General features: G+C 44.2%; 1 protein-coding gene across 2 annotated transcripts in view; it reads left to right on the plus strand.

Moving 5' to 3' along the window:
* Positions 1-8,322: 8,322 nt before the first annotated feature.
* The window catches only part of EPHX1 (epoxide hydrolase 1), a 54,525-nt gene continuing 44,345 nt past the window's right edge, over positions 8,323-18,502 (plus strand). The window contains exons 1-2 of one of the 2 annotated variants that reach the window (XM_034764697.1): positions 8,323-8,457; positions 9,833-9,912. The gene's annotated coding sequence lies outside the window, so the exon portion shown is untranslated. The remainder of the gene's footprint in view (positions 8,458-9,832; positions 9,913-18,502) is intronic. The other variant, XM_034764695.1, reaches the window with a different exon arrangement.

The raw sequence follows: 18,502 nt of genomic DNA on the forward strand, positions 1-18,502 counted from the left end.
AGAAAAAAGTGAATTACCAAGCAAAATAAAATAGAACATGCAAGTCTGTCTAATTCACTAAAAAAACTGAATACAGATAAAAACCTCACCCTCAGAGGAATTCCAGTAAGCTTCCTTTTACAGAGTAGTCTCCTTCTAGTCTGGGTCTAGCAATCACTCACATCCCCTGTAGTTACTGTCCTTTGTTCCAGTTTCTTTCAAGTGTCTTTGGGGGTGGAGAGGCTATCTCTTTAGCCAGCTGAAGACAAAACGGAGGGGTTTCCCAGGGGTTTAAATAGACTTTCTCTTGTGGGTGGAGACCCCCTCCTCTCTCCTATGCAAAGACCAGCTCCAAGATGGAGTTTTGGAGTCACATGGGCAAGTCACATGTACATGCATGATTCAGTTTTTACAGGCAGCAGCCATTGCTTACATGCTACCTTCTTATGTGGATTGGAGCCTTCCAAGATTCATTGTCCTTTAAGTGTTTCTTGACTGGGCACTTAATTAGCACATTCCTTTCTCAAGAAGCTGATCAAATGCTCTACTAAGGCTACTTATGAATATTGGCTGTATACTTGCTTGATTTCTAACTTCAAGTTAAAAAAATGATACATGTATACAAACAGGAGGAACGTATTCAGTAGATCATAATCTTTACAGAGAGATGTTACATGGCATATGTAGCATAAAACATATTCCAGTTATCTCACATATACATTCATAAGCATATTTCCATAAAGCCTCAGGGGGGTATACCGTCACACGGGTATTTCGATGGGCATTGGAAATAGAATTCTTGTGTTCTGGAAGATGCATTCCATCTTTAACCAATGCAGAAAGGCCTCCGCAAGGAACTGTTATTCAGCAAAATGGAGCACTTCTCCTCTTGGACTCAGCAACACCATTTGTCTGGAATATGCTGAGATCCCTGCTATCCTAGAAAATCTACTTACCCTTAAGTCTCTGGGTCTTGCACCCAGTTCTCTTTGAGTGCATTTAGCAGTAATCAGAGCTTTTCAGCCAGGGGTAACCCTATGATCTTCACTTATCCTAGCACACCTAGATTTCTGAAGGGACTTCTTAGATCCTTTCCAACATTGGTGGTGATCATATCTCAGTAGGACCTCCAGTTTTGTTCAATCATCTCTCATTAAACCTCCCTTTCAAGCCTCTAGCCACATGCTCAAAGGCCCCTCTGTCTATGAAGGTGGCCTTTGTTATGGCTATATCAGCTAGAAGAGTCGGTGAGCTGGGGATGCTCATGGGGAACCCACCATACACTACCATCTATAAAGAAAAGGTCTATTTAAACCCCCACTCCACATTTGTCCCTGAAGTAGTTTGTTTCATGAGTCAGATCATCCACTTACCAGTATTTTTTCCTAAACTATATGCCGCAGATGGAGAGAAGGCTGTATTCTCTGAATGTCCAAAGGGCTTTGTCTTTTTATCTACAAAGAACATTAGAAAGACATCTAAACTATTTTTCCATAGCAGAAAATCAAGGTGCACACTCTATTGGGGCAGAGACTTTTTAAATGGATCTCTGGTTGTATTATCTTTTGTTACCAACTAGTCTACATCCCCCTGCCCCACACCCAGTGGAAGGGGTGAGGGCTCATTCCATCAGAGAGCAAGCAGTCTCTGCTATGTAGCTCAGAGACCTGCCCCTACTAGAGAGATGTAGGGGAGCTACTTGGAGCTCTTTCTGTATCTTCACCAGACATTATGCTCTGGTCCTGGTTCCATTGCAGATATACCTGTGGGGACAGCAGTATTACAGTCAGTTATCACTTCTGCATCCTTGCACTCACCTCCTGTTTGATTGCTGTTTGTTTATTCTCCCACATGTGGATTACACAGAGGGACCATCACTTGAAAAAGAAATGGAGGTTACTTACCTGTAACTGGAGGTTCTTTGAGATGTGTATCTGTACTCCACACCCTCCCTATCCGTATTCCACTACCCGTCATCCATCCCCTCTGCTGCAGATTTAGACTTCAGTAAGAATAGGAACTGGAAAATCATCGGACCACACCAACCTTTATGCCCTTGCTTTGGGGCATGAGAAAAGTTATGGTGAATGTGCAGGCCAATGGACGTTGCTTGCAAAAAAATTCCAGACTCAAGTGCATGGTGTGCATGCATACCCACATATGGAATACAGATAGGGACCACACCTCTCAAAGAACCTCCAGTTACACATAAATAACCTCCATTATTTGTTGTTGCTGGAGGCACTATAGAAAATATCTACCTCTTCCATCTCTCTCATTTGTACAATAAACTCTCTCTCCACCCTAATGTTGTTCTGCCTTTAGTGAATATCTGTTCTCTGCATTAGTGTGGTCCCAAGGGAGAAACTTGTTCTCCTGGTAAGGCTGCATTATTTTCCCAATAAGGAGAATACCATGATTTTTTTAAAAAGTGGAGTAGTTATTTAGCAGAGTAATCAACATCAAGAGTTCACCATCCTTTGTTTATTATATACACTTTATAGCTCTCATTCCTGTGGTATTTAATGCCTTGCATTATAATGGCCTTGTTGCTGTTAGGAGAATGTGGACTTAAATAAGTTTATCTGAAGTTAGTCTGGTGGGAGTGAAGTCAAAAATAAAAAAGTGTAGTCACTGTAGTCACTAAATGTTTCTAGGGTTTGTTACTCTGATACAAGTACAGACCCCATTGTTGCAGATATAACCACAGTCCATGCCAGAACCAAGGATTATTTTAATTTTGTGTGCCAACGTTCATTTTTTCCTTTAGCAGCATGATGGTAATACATTTGCTTTCTGCCACTGTAAAAATGTCTTGCAACTATTAAAGAAAGGTCAACTGAAAAGGCACGGAGACATGCATCTGACCTGGTCTCTTATATCCATTATATTTTTTTTCCTCTAACAGAGATTGGATTTGTGCCCAGAAGTTGTGAATTTGGGATATAGCCATGATATTTGGGCACATAGTCCTTCCTTACTGCATTTTCTCTATTACAAACCCGAAACAGCTATGTTCATTTTTATTCTGTACTGTTGTATTTATAAAAGATATTAACTAATATTTTCTATTGAAATTCAAGGCAGCCTTGAAGATGCTATATATACTACAGCTGCCTGACAACTTTGATCTTGTGCTCATGTTTCCTTTTTTGAACTGATGCTATGGTATTTTGTTCACTAGAATTTAAACAAGAGTAGTAGTGACAAGTGTCTCTCTAGGGTGTGTTATCTTTTGAAGATCTAGGACACAGTGAGTACATCTTGTGTCTAAGAGGAGCCTACATTCAGAAAGGGACTTATTTATAAAGCACTGTCTACGCAAGGAGCAAAATTTCCCAGATCAGTGTGGGATGGATTTTTTTTTTCTTAAACATTACTATATAGATAAAAACACTCCATGGATTGTAGTTTGGCTAATATAGGTCTGGGGGTGGGGGAAAAGAATTCCCTCCCCACACTGGTTAAGGAAAACGTGTTCAAATCATGTTAGCAACTTACCAAGTTTAAACATGCATGGCCACATGTGTAACATGGTTCTGCAACCACTATGTGGCAAAGGCCTAAAAGGCTTGCCAAAGTAATTTAAGCCTTGGAACTGCATAGCCTCCCTAGCACACCTGTAAAACACATTCCTGTCAATAAATAAGTGCTTCCCAATGGTTTACATAGTGTCAAATAATGTTTTTTTATTAGACTTGCTTTTATCAAGGCTAAATACTGATTGAGTCTGAATCATTTCAGTCTGCATCATTTTATTGTCAATGTGGATTAAAAACTACCTGAAAGCTCTCACTTCTGGTCTATAGTTCACTAGTGGCTTTCCAAAAGCTCCCAAAATCCATTGCTTCGGGGAGCTGTGCAATAAATAAGCATTGCCTCTGAAAAAGTTTACACGACCACTAGAGTGGATGCTGGTAAAATTGCAACAGTTCAAAACACCAGTAATCAGAGCTAGTAAGGAGGCATTGAATTGTGTGTGCTTCAATCACATCAATTTGATAAGGGACCCTTTAATTCTCTAGTGTAGACAGTCATATGCCCTGTTCGCAGTGGCTTTACAGTTGGTGTTTAAACATGGTTTAACCGTGGTTGCAGCCATGTTAAAACTGGTATAAACATGTTGGAAAAGCCACTATGGACAGTGTGGTGCTTAAACATCAAATTAGAACCTTTCTAACTACTTTAATATGGGGTTTTCACGAGTGGGTGAGCCATGCAAATCAGATTTGCATCCTCACATTTATGTTCTGTAGGAAAAGGGAGTTGAATTCTAAGCTAATTATTCTCATTAGAAGACGCATCTAATTTGTTTCTTATATCTTGTTTTAGGGATAGTCTGCATGGGGATTAGTGGCTGGTAGTTGGGACAGATAACTATTCTGAAATCATTGCAACCACGCAGCTGGCTTTTACCTACTTTCCCCTGAATCAGTGTGCACTGATTTTTATTTTTTTAAATAAGCACTTAACATTGTGGGTGAGAATCCCCTGGTGCTTTGTCCTACTACTGGGCTCACTTCATTTTGGGATTTTTCTCACAGGGTGTTGTGGGATGCCCACCACAAGCTATTGGAATTCTGGGACTTGGAGTCACAGTAGCAAAATTTCCAAGATTCCTCTCCTGGCATCCCAAGATTCATCTTTTGCAAGTCAAAACATTTTCAAACTACTGCCAACCAACCCAGGGGTAATACAGCTGCATGCTGTGGACTTTCCAGAGCAGGAGGCATGATTGGATTAATCTAGATAAATGTTCTCTTTCTGGTTAAACTATCAACTTAACATTTCATTCATCTAGGCTTTTATGGTCATGCTTGCTTATAGAAGTACAGGGATTTGTACTGGAACACTGAAAGTAATAACTCCAATACACACAGAGGTAGGTCTTGACTTCTGTCAGATCAGATACAACTCTATAACAACATACAAGACAACTTAACACTAAGGGCTTGTCTACACTACCATTTTTGTCAGTATTATGTGTTTACTTCTGCTAAACAATCTGTTCCACCTTGTGTTTAGCTGTAACACACTGAATAGGTTTCTCAGGTATGAGGAAGACTTATGTGTAAGCTTGTCTCTTTCGCTAAGAAGTTGGTCCAATAAAACATGTCCTCACCTTGTTTCTCTAAGATCCTGGGACCGATATGCCTACAACAACACTGCGTACACCAAAGTTTACCAATGGCATCTCTACAGCTATCATTATAGACTTGGACCATATAGAGCCTGGGTTTGTGGAAAGGAAACTCATTCTTCCTGACTTCAACAAAAGCAGTCTGCAAGCTCAAGGATCTGTACACTGAAAATATATATATTCAAAATCTTTGCTGGAGACTTATTAGAATCCAGCAATCCATTTTTGTCTGCCCTGTGTTCCATGCTCTTTGATACTTTTACATGCTACCTTTGCTGATTAATCTATAAGCTGCTTCTCACTATGATTAGATATTGGCAGGTCTATAGCCATTTCTATCACAGACAGCTGGTTTTTGTTTTGTTTTTTAAACCACTCTCACTATTCCCACAAGATAAAAGCAACTCTCTAATCATGTTTATAATTCCATTTCATCAGTGAATTTTTTTTCTTTTCTGGTTCATCAGAATTCTATGTACTTTCACAGACAGCCCTGTAATAGTCTCTGCTGTGGCCATATCCTCTTTCTCTGGATCTATCTCATTATGTTATCACCACTCCCTGCTTGAAGTCCCTTTTTCTGACATATAGCATCTTGGGCTTAGCACATTTTACAGGGAGGCCAGTGTGTTTACAGATTTAAGAATTTTATTAAGATGATGTTAAAAAAAGAATAGTGAACAGAGTTTGAGCATAGAAGTTTCTGGTTATCAGGGAATAACATACAGATTATCGAGGGTGCAAAGTTTGGTTTAAGATCAGGTGGCATGAGGAATACATAGTCTGCAATATCCCCGATTGGGGGTAAAAGGTTGATGGGTCAAAGTACAGACATTGAGATATGAGTGTATGAAGTTCATAGAGTGGTTGTGTTTGGGTGTGGAGTATAATGAGTGGATATGATGATGATGGATTGACCCTCATTTGGTTAGATTTAAAGTTTAGGGAGTTTAATACTACATCAACCACACAGTTTTCACTCCTTTGTTTCCTGTCCTCAGAGTCTTCTGTTGTAGTTGCTCATGTTTTCTGCTTTCATTCCATTGACATTTGCATACTCATATTTCCCAGTGAACTGCATGCTCCTTCACTTTCATGCACATTTCTTCTGTTCTGGAATTAGGTCAGATGTTATCTGCCTCATCTTGCATTACGTATGAGAATTTACTCTGTACCCATTGCTCTTAAATGTCTATCTGTAAACAGGTTTCATAGTGGTAGCCATGTTAGTCTGTATCAGTAAAAATAACGAGGAGTCCTTGTGGCACCTTAGAGACTAACAAATTTATTTGGGCATAAGCTTTTGTGGGCTAGAATCCACTTCATCAGATGCATGGAGTGGAAAATACAGGAGCAGGTATAAATACATGAAAAGATGTGAGTTGTCTTACCAAGTGTGAGGTCAGTTTAACGAGACAATTTAATTAACAGCAGGATACCAAGGGAGGAAAAATAATTTTTGAAGCCACTCATTACTGGGATTCCTCATTATTTTTATCTGTAAATAGACATGTTAAAGTATTAATATAACAGCCCTAATGATATCACAACATTGAGATACTGTAGGGCATAAAAAACCTGTAGTTTTCTAAAGTACTTTCCTTCAGAACAGTGTTTCTCAACCTTTTTATGCGGCTCTGCCTCCCCAACCAGCCAGGCGTGACCCCCACCACCGGCCATGACCACTCCCTACATGTGGCTCCAGTCCTCCAGCTCTAGCCCCACAGTGCTCCGGCTGGGGTGGGGGTGTGCCGCTCGCCTTCCCGTGCTCTGCGGCGGGGCACTCCAGGGCTGGGGGCCGTACGCCACCCACCTTCCTGGTGCTCCGGGGCTGGGGCCTCCCATGCTCTGGGGATGGAGAGGCTGGGGTCATATGCCACCTGCCCTTCTGGTGCTCCTTTGGGTCAGCAGGGCTAGCTGCTGGACTAGACTGGTGGCCGTGCGGAAGGGATGGCTCTGGGCTCTGGTGAGGGGCAGGGCCTCAGGCAGAAGGGGCGGGGTTGGGGGCTAGCCATGGCGGGTGACAATGTTTGGATTTAAAAGCCTGGTTTAGGCCCTGGGCAGTGGAGGCTGAAACATGCAAATTAGCTTTGCAGGGCCTCAGGCAATTGCCCTGCTTCCTACTCCCTAATGCGAGCGCTGTTTGTAACCCTCCTAAACCTGTCCCATGGCCTCTAGGGTGAGGAACACTGCTTTATAAGTTCTTACATTACTTTGCAAACAATGTGCTAAGCCTCACAATACCCCATTTTACAGATGGAGAAACTGAGCCACAGCAAGGTAAAGAGACTTGTCCAAGGTCACACAATGACAGTGTTTACTGCTGTGATTCCAAGACCTCAACTTGACTTCATGCTTCCTGTTGATCAGTCGGTTGCTGTAGGGTCTGTTGGTTAAGGAACTACCCTGACACATGGGTTCAGGTCCCTGCTCTGCCACAAGCTTCCTGTGTCCTTATCAAGTCATTCAGCAGCTCTCTGTGCCTTCCCCAGCTGTGATATGGGACTAGTATAGGGTGACTAGACAGCAAGTGTGAAAAATTGGGACAGAGGGTGGGGTAATAGGAGCCTATATAAGAAAAAGACTCCAAAATCGGGACTGTTCCTATAAAATCAGGACATCTGGTCACCCTAGAATGGTAATACTTCCTTCCCTCAGTGCTGGGAGGATAAAGGCACTGCTGTGAAGCGCTTTGAGCTCTGCTGTTGAAAAGCTCTAGGTCAGAACCAGGGGCTACTGCAATGGGGGCTGGATTACCTGACAGTTTTCGGGCCCAGGCTTGGCCAGCAATCCCACTGGAGACAACAAACCGCTCTTCCCTGGAGCCTTGCAGGGGCTTGGATCGGAGTTCTTGTTATTTGCATTTCTAAGGGGTCTGGCCCTGCAGCATACGGGGGTTCACTCCCCTCCACGCAGCCCACCCCCGCACGGGCACTGGGAGCTTCTCTCCCACGCGCCGTGTCCACCCTCCCATCACTCCGGGTCCGACTCCCGCGAGGCACGGCAGGCCCAGGAGGGGCGGGCTCTGCTCCCCGGGGCAGGTGCCACGGCGGCCAGGGACCCCGCGGGGCCTCCACTCCCAGCCTGTCGGCGTGCGGGCGGGCGGGGCCGGCCCGCTGAGAAGGGGATGCCGGTCCCTCTCGCCCGGTCAATGCGGCTACTCCGGGTCCGCCGCCTCAGGGGGCGGACGGGGCATGTGCCCCGCCCTCTCCTCCCCCTGGCGGGCGGGCTCGCGTGGGCCGCCCCTCCCCCTGTCCCCGGCGGAGCGCAGCGCACAGCTCGCAGGGCCAGGCCCGCGCGCCGGACACAGCGACGGATCCGCCCCCGCCAGCTCGCAGGTACCTGCAGCCTCTGGGGTCGCTTTAGCGGGAGGTCGATTCCCGCCCCGCCGCGAAGCTCCTGCCCCTAGGACACCGACCCCTCAGCCCCGGCGCGCTGAGCGGGGATGTCCTGCTTCGCCCCCGCGGGAGAGAGCTGCTGGCCCTGCGGGCCGACCCGGGCCGCCTAGCGGTACAACCCTGCTGCGGGACGGGTGCGGGCCAGGGCTGAGACCTGCTGCCGCTGCGCACGGCTCGGAGTCTGGGCGCACCACGCTCTGATTTCAGACTTCAGCCTGGCAGAAGGCCCCCCGGCGCCTCTCGCAGTGCCCTGTTAGTGGTTATTGCTGGGAGGGGCACGAGTTAATACTGTAATACAATTAAAATAAAAACATGACTTTTCAAAGCTGTTACCAGTAACTCTGTCTTACGGGGGTGAGTGTCAGTGTCCATTTCATTTTAAAACGAGCATTAGGGCGAGTCAAAAATGAAACGGGATTTCCCCCTCCCCCCAAATTGTATTGTTTTCTACATTTAAAAAAAAAAAAACAATTTGGAATAAGACTTTTAAATATATAGAAATGTCCCATTTCGATGTTTCTGGAACAAAGAAAAAGTGTTCATATTTTTGTTTTGAAATGAAATTTTGTTTAGAAATTTATTTTATATAACAATTATAAAGGGTTGAAGCTGAAACATTTCAGATTTGTCAAAAGAAATGTTTAGGCTGACATTAAAAGATTTGTTTTCTAATTTTGTGAAAATTTTTGAAACTCTTGCCTTTTTGTCCTGATTTGTGATGATTTTTTTTTATTTTGAATTTTTTTGTGGGATGGAAAATATGTTTTCCAACTAGCTCTGAGCATAATGCTTATCAGGCTGCCCTCTGCTCTTGCCACTTTCAGGCATTAAAACAAATAATCTTAAACATTTAATTTACTTCTTCCCTATTTCCTCAGTTTGGACACTGAAAAAAGATGGATCGCTCTCACTTTTGTTTATTCTATTTTCTAGTCAACAGCACTTTCATGTTTTTATGCATTTAGCACAACATTCAATGTTTTGGTTGTGAATACTGCAGAGGAGTGCATTAAACTGTTTTCACTGAAGGCTGAAATCTAGAGAAAGATATGATGATGATGTTTCTGTTAGTCTCAAGTTTTGTAAACATTTACTTTTTTTACCCAGTGACGTCTTGTAATCATACTCCCATTCATGGGCATTAAAGACCAATTTTAGCTTTCAGATACATGCATGTGTGAGCAGCTTCATTGGAAACTTCCGGAGTTTAAGATTTGGTACTTCGCTACCACTAGCCACCCTCCTCACAATTGAAAAACAAATGGTTTTCTGGATTTTCTTTTACTTTCTCTTCTGTTCTGCTTTTTGTTTTGAGGGTGACAGAGAAAAAGATCTGAGCTGAATCCAGTTTCTTCTAGTCCTTGGTGAGAATTACTTCAGCGCACACAGAGAGCAGTAAGTAGCAAAGTACAGTAGTTTCATTGAGATTAATCCTATTTCTTTTGTGTGTTGTGTCTAGATTAAGTTACAAAAGGGCCTTGCTTACTATTACTGGAGGTTTGCCACTTGAATATGAGCCTCCCAAAAAGCTTGGCTAACTTTTTTCTTCACTACTTACTAGCCCTTTAGTAAGTGAGAGTGGCTTCCTAAGATTCTGCTGCTGTCTCTGTGGAGAAGAGGGCTCTGGATCCAAACAGGAGAACTGAGAAATCAGAGCTTGGTAATGACTTTTAGCAAAATGATTACCCTGAATTAGTTTTATTAGAGGGCCACAGCCCCAAGTCATCCAAAACTAGGAATAGGAATCTAAAATATTTTAAAACATTTTTGTTATGTGTGATTTATTCCTCTTTAGCCTACGATGAAGAACCTCCCAGAAAAGTGCACCCTAGGTATGAAGGAAAAGCATTGTTTTCAGCCTTGATTTGCATTATAGATTAATTATATAGACAGGTAAGGACCAGATGTGATGGTTTGTTGTTCCACCTCCCACCCCCACTACAGTGCTAAACTTTTGCTCCTACACGAGTCCCATTATCTCCATTCCTTCCCTCCTCCCCCGCAAAAAAGCCAAAATACAGAATGTGCAGTTTAAATCAAGCTAGGCAGCTATGAGATCTCCGTGCCATTTGCGGGGAGCGATGCATTTTTTTTTTTTCAATTGCCAGTGAAGATGATGTTAAAGTAAACGGGTGAGGTGGAGATCGTTTGAGGCTACGTCTACACTACAGAGTAAAATCAACGCAAGTTACACCAATGATCATAAACTGCTATAATTGCATCGCTTGCGCATGTTCACACAACACTCTTTGTGTCGTCGGAGCCCATCCACAGTTGGTGCTCTAGCGTTGACAGAGAGAGCAGTGCACTGTGGGTAGCTATCCCACTGTGCAACTTGCCACCTTCTGCATCGTCCCATGATGCAGTTTTTTCTGTCCTATTATTCCATGGACTTCCAACTACATTTTGTGCTGTTTTTTAACAGTCCCTGTAAACTGTGCGCCCTCCATCTCTGCCTGAAAGCATGGATCCTGCACTGCTCTCTAGTTTTGTGATCAATGTTACGAACACACTGCGGCGGATCATGCAGTATTTCATGAGCTTCAAATCTGAACAGGAATCCATGCTGCCTGTCCTGCTGTGTGCCGTGGAAAGAAACAATTCCAGATTAAGTTTGGTATTCATGGAGTAGCTGCAGACGGTGGACCGTCGCTTTTGGGCTCAGGAAACAAGCACAGAGCAGTGGGATCACATCGTTATGCAAGTCTGGGATGATGAGCAGTGGCTGCAGAACTTTTCGATGCGTACAGCTACCTTTCTGGAACTGTGTGCTGAGCTCTCCTGCCCTGTCCTGTGGCGCAAGGACACCAGAATAAGAGCTTCCCTCTCAGTGGAGAAGTGCATGGCAATAGGCGTGTGGAAGCTGGCAACTCCCGATTGCTACTGGTCAGTCGCGAATCAGTTTGGAGTTGGGAAGTCCATTGTGGGGGTTGTGTTCACGCAAGTGTTCAGGGCCATTAATTGCATCCTTTTATGAAGGACTGTGAGTGTGAAGTGTGTGTGAAATAGTGGGTGGCTTTGTGGCAATGGGATTCCCTAACTGCAGCAAGGTGATAGATGACACGCATATCTCAATGTTGGCCCTGGACCATCTTGTGACGGAGTATATCAATAAAAAGGGGTACTTCTCTGTGGTATTGCAGGCGCTTGTGGGTCACCGGAGTCATTTCACTGATATCAACATGGGGTTGTCAGGGATAGTGCATGATGCATGCATTTTCAGGAACACTGGCCTGTACAGAAAGCTGCAAGCAGGGACTTTCTTTCCAGACCAGAAGATTCCAATGGGGGTGTTGAAATGCCTAAAGTGATCCTGGAAGACCCAGCATATCCCTTACTGCCATAGCTGATTAAGCCTTACACAGGAAACCTGGACAGCATCAAGGAGCGCTTCAACAATAGACTGAGCAGATGCAGAATGACTGTTGAATGTGTGTTTGGCAGGTTAAAGGCTCGCTGGCACTGCCTTTTTGGCAGGTTAGATCTCAGTGAAGCAAATATTCCTATGGTCAAAGCAGTCTGATGTAGGCTGCATAATATTTGTGAGGCTATGGGTGAAAAGTTTCCCCAGGGGTGGAGCGGGGAGGCGGATTTCCTTGTGGTTGATTTTGAGCAGCCAGATACCAGGGCTATTAAAGGGGCACAAGGCGGGGCTATTTGAATCAGGGAGGCTCTGAGGCACCATTTTGACAATGAGCACCAGTAACGTGTTTTACTATAAAGCATTTTGCCATGCTTTGTTAACTTGTTGCCTTGAATGAAAATTTGGATGATTGCTTCCTGAACGTGATTTGTTGTCTGCAAATGTGCAAATTGCCACTGTGTATGAATTCCAGCAGCAGCCATCGTGTGTGGGAGATAAATAAAGATTAATAAAAATGTACTCTCTGAAAGAAAATCAAACAGCAATAACCAATACATACAAAAAAACGCTTTCTTTATAGGGACATAACACTAAGAGGAGCACTCTCTTGATGGAGGCTCTCATAGCTGTGTCTAAGTCCAGCTATCACTGGGGAACCCGTCCAAAGGAATGGACTGAACGGGGTATACGACAGGCTGGGAAGATGCAAGGAGTTTTGGGAGGGCATAGCTAGCGGTTCCTTATGGGCTGCAGGAGGGAGCGAGCTCACATGTGTTGCGCCTGCAGCACGATTAGGGACTTCAGTATCTCTCTTTGGTCTCCATCACTTTTATCATCCACTCCTGGTCCTCTAAAATTCTCTCCTCGCCCTGCTTCCTCTCTTGGCTATCTATTTTTAATTTTTCATTGATTGTCTCTCTCTACACCCTGTGTTCTTGTTCTGTGGCGTCAAAGGATTGGAGCACTCCTCAGAACATTTGCTCCTGGGTCACTTCCTTATCTGGCAGAGGCACTCCACCAGTGTCTAAGGGGTTCTCCTCAAGGCCACATCTGCAGAAACACAGGAAACAATAAACAGAGGCATGATAGTGCACTCACAGCATTGAATCATGATAGTAAAAAAACCTCTTTCTGACTGTCCCTTGGCAAGCACATAACTCAAGCAAATGCCTTAAACATCGTGAGTTTGGCAGGGGTGGGGAAGAGGGCGTTCAAGATGAGGCAAAGGATCTAGGTGGTTTTTTAAGGGGATCACTGCAAGTGACTAGGGACAATATTGTAAATTCTGCCACCACTTTCCATAGGCGGGGGTCATTGAAGCCGATATCTCACTCCTGAGGGTAAGCAAGGTTGCAAAGATGCATTTCCTGCATAGGTGCAACTTCAGACTGAGTCCCTATGCTGCTCACATATGTGCCGCTTTGGTCCCTGCACAAGTGATTGCCGATTGACACGGGAAAGTTTCCTACAGCGGGGGAAGGAACAAAGCAGCCCTGCCAAGGAACCTTCCACAGAGTAATCCTCCGCGAGTACCTCCGTGAAAGTTTCCTAGAGATTTCACTGGAGGATTTATGTGAAATCTCGGTGTGCATCTGCAGGGCCCCACTGTGTAGTTGCATAGGAGAATGTGAAGCAGAGGTAAACACAGCTAGTCTTGTACATTTCTCTCTCTAAACCCACTTCTAGCATATAACAAAGCAAAGGACAGCTCTACCTCATGTAACCGAGCAGTATCAACTCAAAATGAGCACTTACCAGAGCTTCCCTCCCCTACATCATGTGCACCACAGACGGAGTGCTGGGACTGGCTTGAACCCTCCGGGGTTGAGAAGAGATCCTGGCTCGTCATGGTATTGGACAACCCTGTCACCTGCCCATCTCATCCACCACTTTATCCTTGGGGTTCAGTCCACTGTCTCCAGCCTCTCCCTGTCCCCCCCCCCCCCCGAAATATCCACAGGGCTCGTGGAGGTGGGGTCACTGCCGAGGATGGCATCTAGCTCCTTATAGAAGCAGCAGGTCTTTGGCACAGCATCAAAGTGATGGTTTGACTCCCTTGCTTTTTGGTAGGCCTGCCTCAGCTCCTTGATCTTCACGTGGCACTGATGCGTGTCCCATTGATAGCCTTTATCCAACATGCCACGAGAAATTTAACAGTAGATACCAAAATTCCTATGGCTGGAGCGGAGCTGGAACTGCACAGCCTCCTCTCCCCACAGAGCCAGCAGATCCAACAACTCTGGTGTATTCCACACAGGAAATTGTTTAGTGCATGGAGCCACCATGGTCAGTTGGAAAGATGCCATGTGAGCAGTCCACGCCAAGCAAACAGGAAGTGGAATTTCAAAAATTTCTGGTCCCTTAAAGGGAGAGGGGCAGAGGCCTGTGTACCTGGGTGCAGGGCAGGGAAGTTCAAAGTGCTGACCAGAGCAGTCATGATGGGCATTGTGGGACACCTCCAGGAGGCCATTTACAGTGACATAACCAAGCACAGTGTATACATTGACACTGCGTCAATCTAACTTTGCTGCAAAAAGCTCTATGCCTCTTGTTGAAGTGGTTTTTATTTTGTTGGCATAGCAGGAGAGTTAAATCAGCGGGAGGAGCATTGTTGTGTGTACACCTCCACTGTTTTGTCGACGAAAGCTGACTTTTGTCGACAAAACTGTGTAGTGTAGATGAGGCCTTAGTTTGGTCTCGGTAGCATGAACAGGAAGTTTCCCCTAAGCAGACTTTCTAAGCAGATGGAATGCGAACTACAGTTCTCAGGCAGTCTTTCTAAGTATGATCTCACTTGCCTAATTGCATGTTCCACCCAAGCTATGCGTATTCCTGATAGCATTTTATTATTGCTTGCTTATTTTATTTGTAACAGTCAGGGCCGGCTCTGGTTTTTTGGCCGCCCCAAGCAAAATAAAAAAACAAACCATGGGGCGGCCAGAACTGCAAAGCAAACAAAAACCTGCGGCGCGGCCGGAGCGTGGGGGGGAGGGAGAGGGAGCGGGCGGGAGAGAAAGAGAAGAGGGGCGGCCAGGTCTACAGCGGGGCGCTGCCACACGGCCCCTCCTGCCGCGCCGTCTGCCGGGGGGGCTCCGGTCGGCGGGGAGAGAAGGACGAGGACTGCCCTGTCGGGCTTACTGCAGGGCGCTCCTGTCCTCCGCGCCGCCGCCCCCTACAGGGCGGCCGGAGCGGAACAACAACAACACCAAAAAAAGCGGCTGTGCTGCCCTAGGATTGGGCGGAATGCAGCCTCATTCAATCTGCCGCCCCAAGCACCAGCTTGCTCAGCTGGTGCCTGGAGCTGGCCCTGGTAACAGTTATTTGGCATCCACTAAAGATTTGTCCATATTTTTTGGTTCAGACAGAATAAAAAAACTAGAAATCTTTGCAGGGTGTTTCACAACACATAGTCTCTGATGTGGGGGATAGCAGAGTGGTTGTTTTTTTAAATAGATTCTAAATGGGGATATGATGTTGAACTTTTTGTCTCATGGGCCATTTGCCAATCCTGAAATCTGTGATGGGTACCCATTCGAACAGAGTGTCCCTTGCTGAGCAAGCGTATCAGGGGTGAGGGAAGAAAATCTTTTAAGGTCTAATAACCATATTTTATCGCATAACTGAACAAACTGAAAAGGATAAGACAGAATCCTCAAGTCTGGCTACGTTTATTGGAACTCATCTTTAATTTGACCCTGCTGCTGCTGGCATGCAATTAAAATATAATCCTATCGGGGAAGTTGTTGATCTTTTCTTTAATGGTTGTGAAATAGGCCATTCTTTCCTCCCATACTTTCATGCAGTTGAGCCTGTGAGACGAGATCACTCTTCATGGGATACATTCTGGAATTATATTCTGTTTGGCTACAAAGGCAGTGTTCTTGTACACAGCCATATTTTGGTTGGCATACCTCCCTCCCATGACAAACATTATTCAGACCCAAAATGGGAATAATTTGTGTGTGAGGCAGTTGTGTAGGTTCTTATGCTGGGTCAGGAAATATACATGTACAGATATGTAAACCAAGCCCGTTAAACTGTAGGCTTCTTTCCAATAACACCACTCCCTTCCTTGGAGTGGATTTTCAGGTGTACGGTAGAACAGGCAAAGATAGCTTCTGTTACATGCTGCTCCTGAACATTCAAAAAGCAAAGCAAAGCACTGTATTTTTTTTTAAGTGTATAATGGTTTGTCTAAATTAAAAGTTGTTGTGGGTTAACTTGCACTGTTTTGTGAGAAAGTGCTTTGTGGTCACACATATTTTTTTCATAGAATATCAGGATTGGAAGGGACCTCAGGAGGTCATCTAGTTCAATGTCCTGCTCAAAGCAGGGCCAATCCCTAGATAGATTTTTGCCCCAGATACCTAAATGGCCCCCCTTAAGGATTGGAACTCACAACCCTGGGTGTAGCAGGCCAATGCTCAAACCACTGAGTTACCCGCTACCCCCATTTGTTGCAAATCAGCTGATGTTTTAACCCACATTAATACACTGCCTTTGAGAGTGTGTATACCGAGGTGTAGGATGAATTTACCCAAAACAAAGTAGGTGTAGATGTAACCCCATCCCGGAACAACTGTTCTATATCTGGCAGTCCTGCTGGTATCACTGGTCTACAATTTTTGAGAAGTCATCTGCTTCAGAGACAAAATGTGCTATTTATTATATATTTTGATGTGCTGAATTCAAATATGACAATTAAAACAACTGATTGGCTACTGTTTCTAACACTAAGTTTTTGTGGCTATAAAGCTATTTAAAAGGATAATTACATGTCTAGAGGCTTTGCTAAAAGTAATTTCTTTATATATATATATATATATAAAATAACGATTAAAAGATTACACTACAGTACATACTTTTAAGGAAGGATTATAATGAGCAGAAATTCTTGGATGATACCGTATGCATGCATTCTAAAATCTAATTACACTGGTCTACAATTTTTGAGAAGTCATCTGCTTCAGAGATAAAATGTGCTATTTATTATGTATTTTGATGTGCTGAATTCAAATATGACAATTAAAACAACTGATTGGCTACTGTTTCTAAGATATTTAAGTTTTTACATTTTATGTCTATGTATATTGTGTAGATAGTAGAGTTTTAATCATAAATTGTAAACCTAGGTCTTTTCATGTGTTTATGGTTGCTTTACATGATAATATTTCACCTGTCCTGTTTATGTAACACTTTTAAAAATCAGCAAAAGGGTTATATAAATAAAATTTTATTATGAAACAAAAGGCAAGAAACTATTATGTACATAGTTTAGTCCTATTCAGTGTCTACTCGGCGCTTCTTGGCTTGTCTCTTGTATTCATTAAATGGAGCATCTCTTGTCACTGTCCAGCAATAGTCTGCAAGCATTGATGGGCTCCATTTGCCCTGATAGCGTTTCTCCATTGTTGCAATGTCTTGGTGAAATTGCTCGCCGTGCTCGTCGCTCACTGCTCTGCAGTTCGGTGGAAAAAAATCTAGATGAGAATGCAAAAAATGTATTTTTAGTGACATGTTGCAACCAAGGCTTTTGTATGACTTGAGGAGGTTTTCCATCAACAACCTGTAGTTGTCTGCCTTGTTGTTTCCGAGAAAATTTATTGCCACTAACTGGAAGGCTTTCCATGCCATTTATTCCTTGCCACGCAGTGCATGGTCAAATGCATCATCTTGAAGAAGTTCACGAATCTGAGGACCAACAAAGACACCTTCCTTTATCTTAGCTTCACTTAACCTTGGAAATTTTCCACAGAGGTACTTGAAAGCTGCTTGTGTTTTGTCAATGGCCTTGACAAAGTTCTTCATCAGACCCAGCTTGATGTGTAAGGGTGGTAACAAAATCTTCCTTGATTCAACAAGTGGTGGATGCTGAACACTTTTCCTCCCAGGCTCCAATGACTGTTGGAGTGGCCAATCTTTCCTGATGTAGTGGGAATCTTTCCTCTTTCCTAGTGGGAATCTCTTGCACGACTATCCCATTCGCAGAGAAAAGAGCAGTACTTTGTGTATCCAGTCCGCAGACCAACCAAGAGAGCAACAACCTTCAAATCGCCACAAAGCTGCCACTGATGTTGGTCATAGTTTATGAACCGCAAAAGTTGTTTCATGTTGTCATAGGTTTCCTTCATATGGACTGCACGACCAACTGGAATTGGTGGCAAAACATTGCCATTTTGCAGTAAAACAGCTTTAAGACTCGTCTTCGATGAATCAATGAACAGTCTCCACTCATCTGGATCGTGAACGATGTTGAGGGCTGCCATCACACCATCGATGTTGTTGCAGGCTACAAGATCGCCTTCCATGAAGAAGAATGGGACAAGATCCTTTTGACGGTCACAGAACAAGGAAACCCTAACATCACCTGCCAGGAGATTCCACTGCTGTAGTCTGGAGCCCAACAGCTCTGCCTTACTCTTGGGGAGTTCCAAATCCCTGACGAGGTCATTCAGTTCACCTTGTGTTATGAGGTGTGGTTCAGAGGAGGAGGATGGGAGAAAATACGGGTCCTGTGACATTGCTGGTTCAGGACCAGAAGTTTCATCCTCTTCCTCTTCCTCATCTGACCCAAGTGAGAATGATTCTGGTGCATCAGGAACCGGCAGTCCTTCTCCGTGG

The sequence above is a fragment of the Trachemys scripta genome, chromosome 3 (genome assembly GCF_013100865.1).
Source record: "Trachemys scripta elegans isolate TJP31775 chromosome 3, CAS_Tse_1.0, whole genome shotgun sequence".
In the NCBI taxonomy this organism is placed as follows: domain Eukaryota; kingdom Metazoa; phylum Chordata; order Testudines; family Emydidae; genus Trachemys; species Trachemys scripta.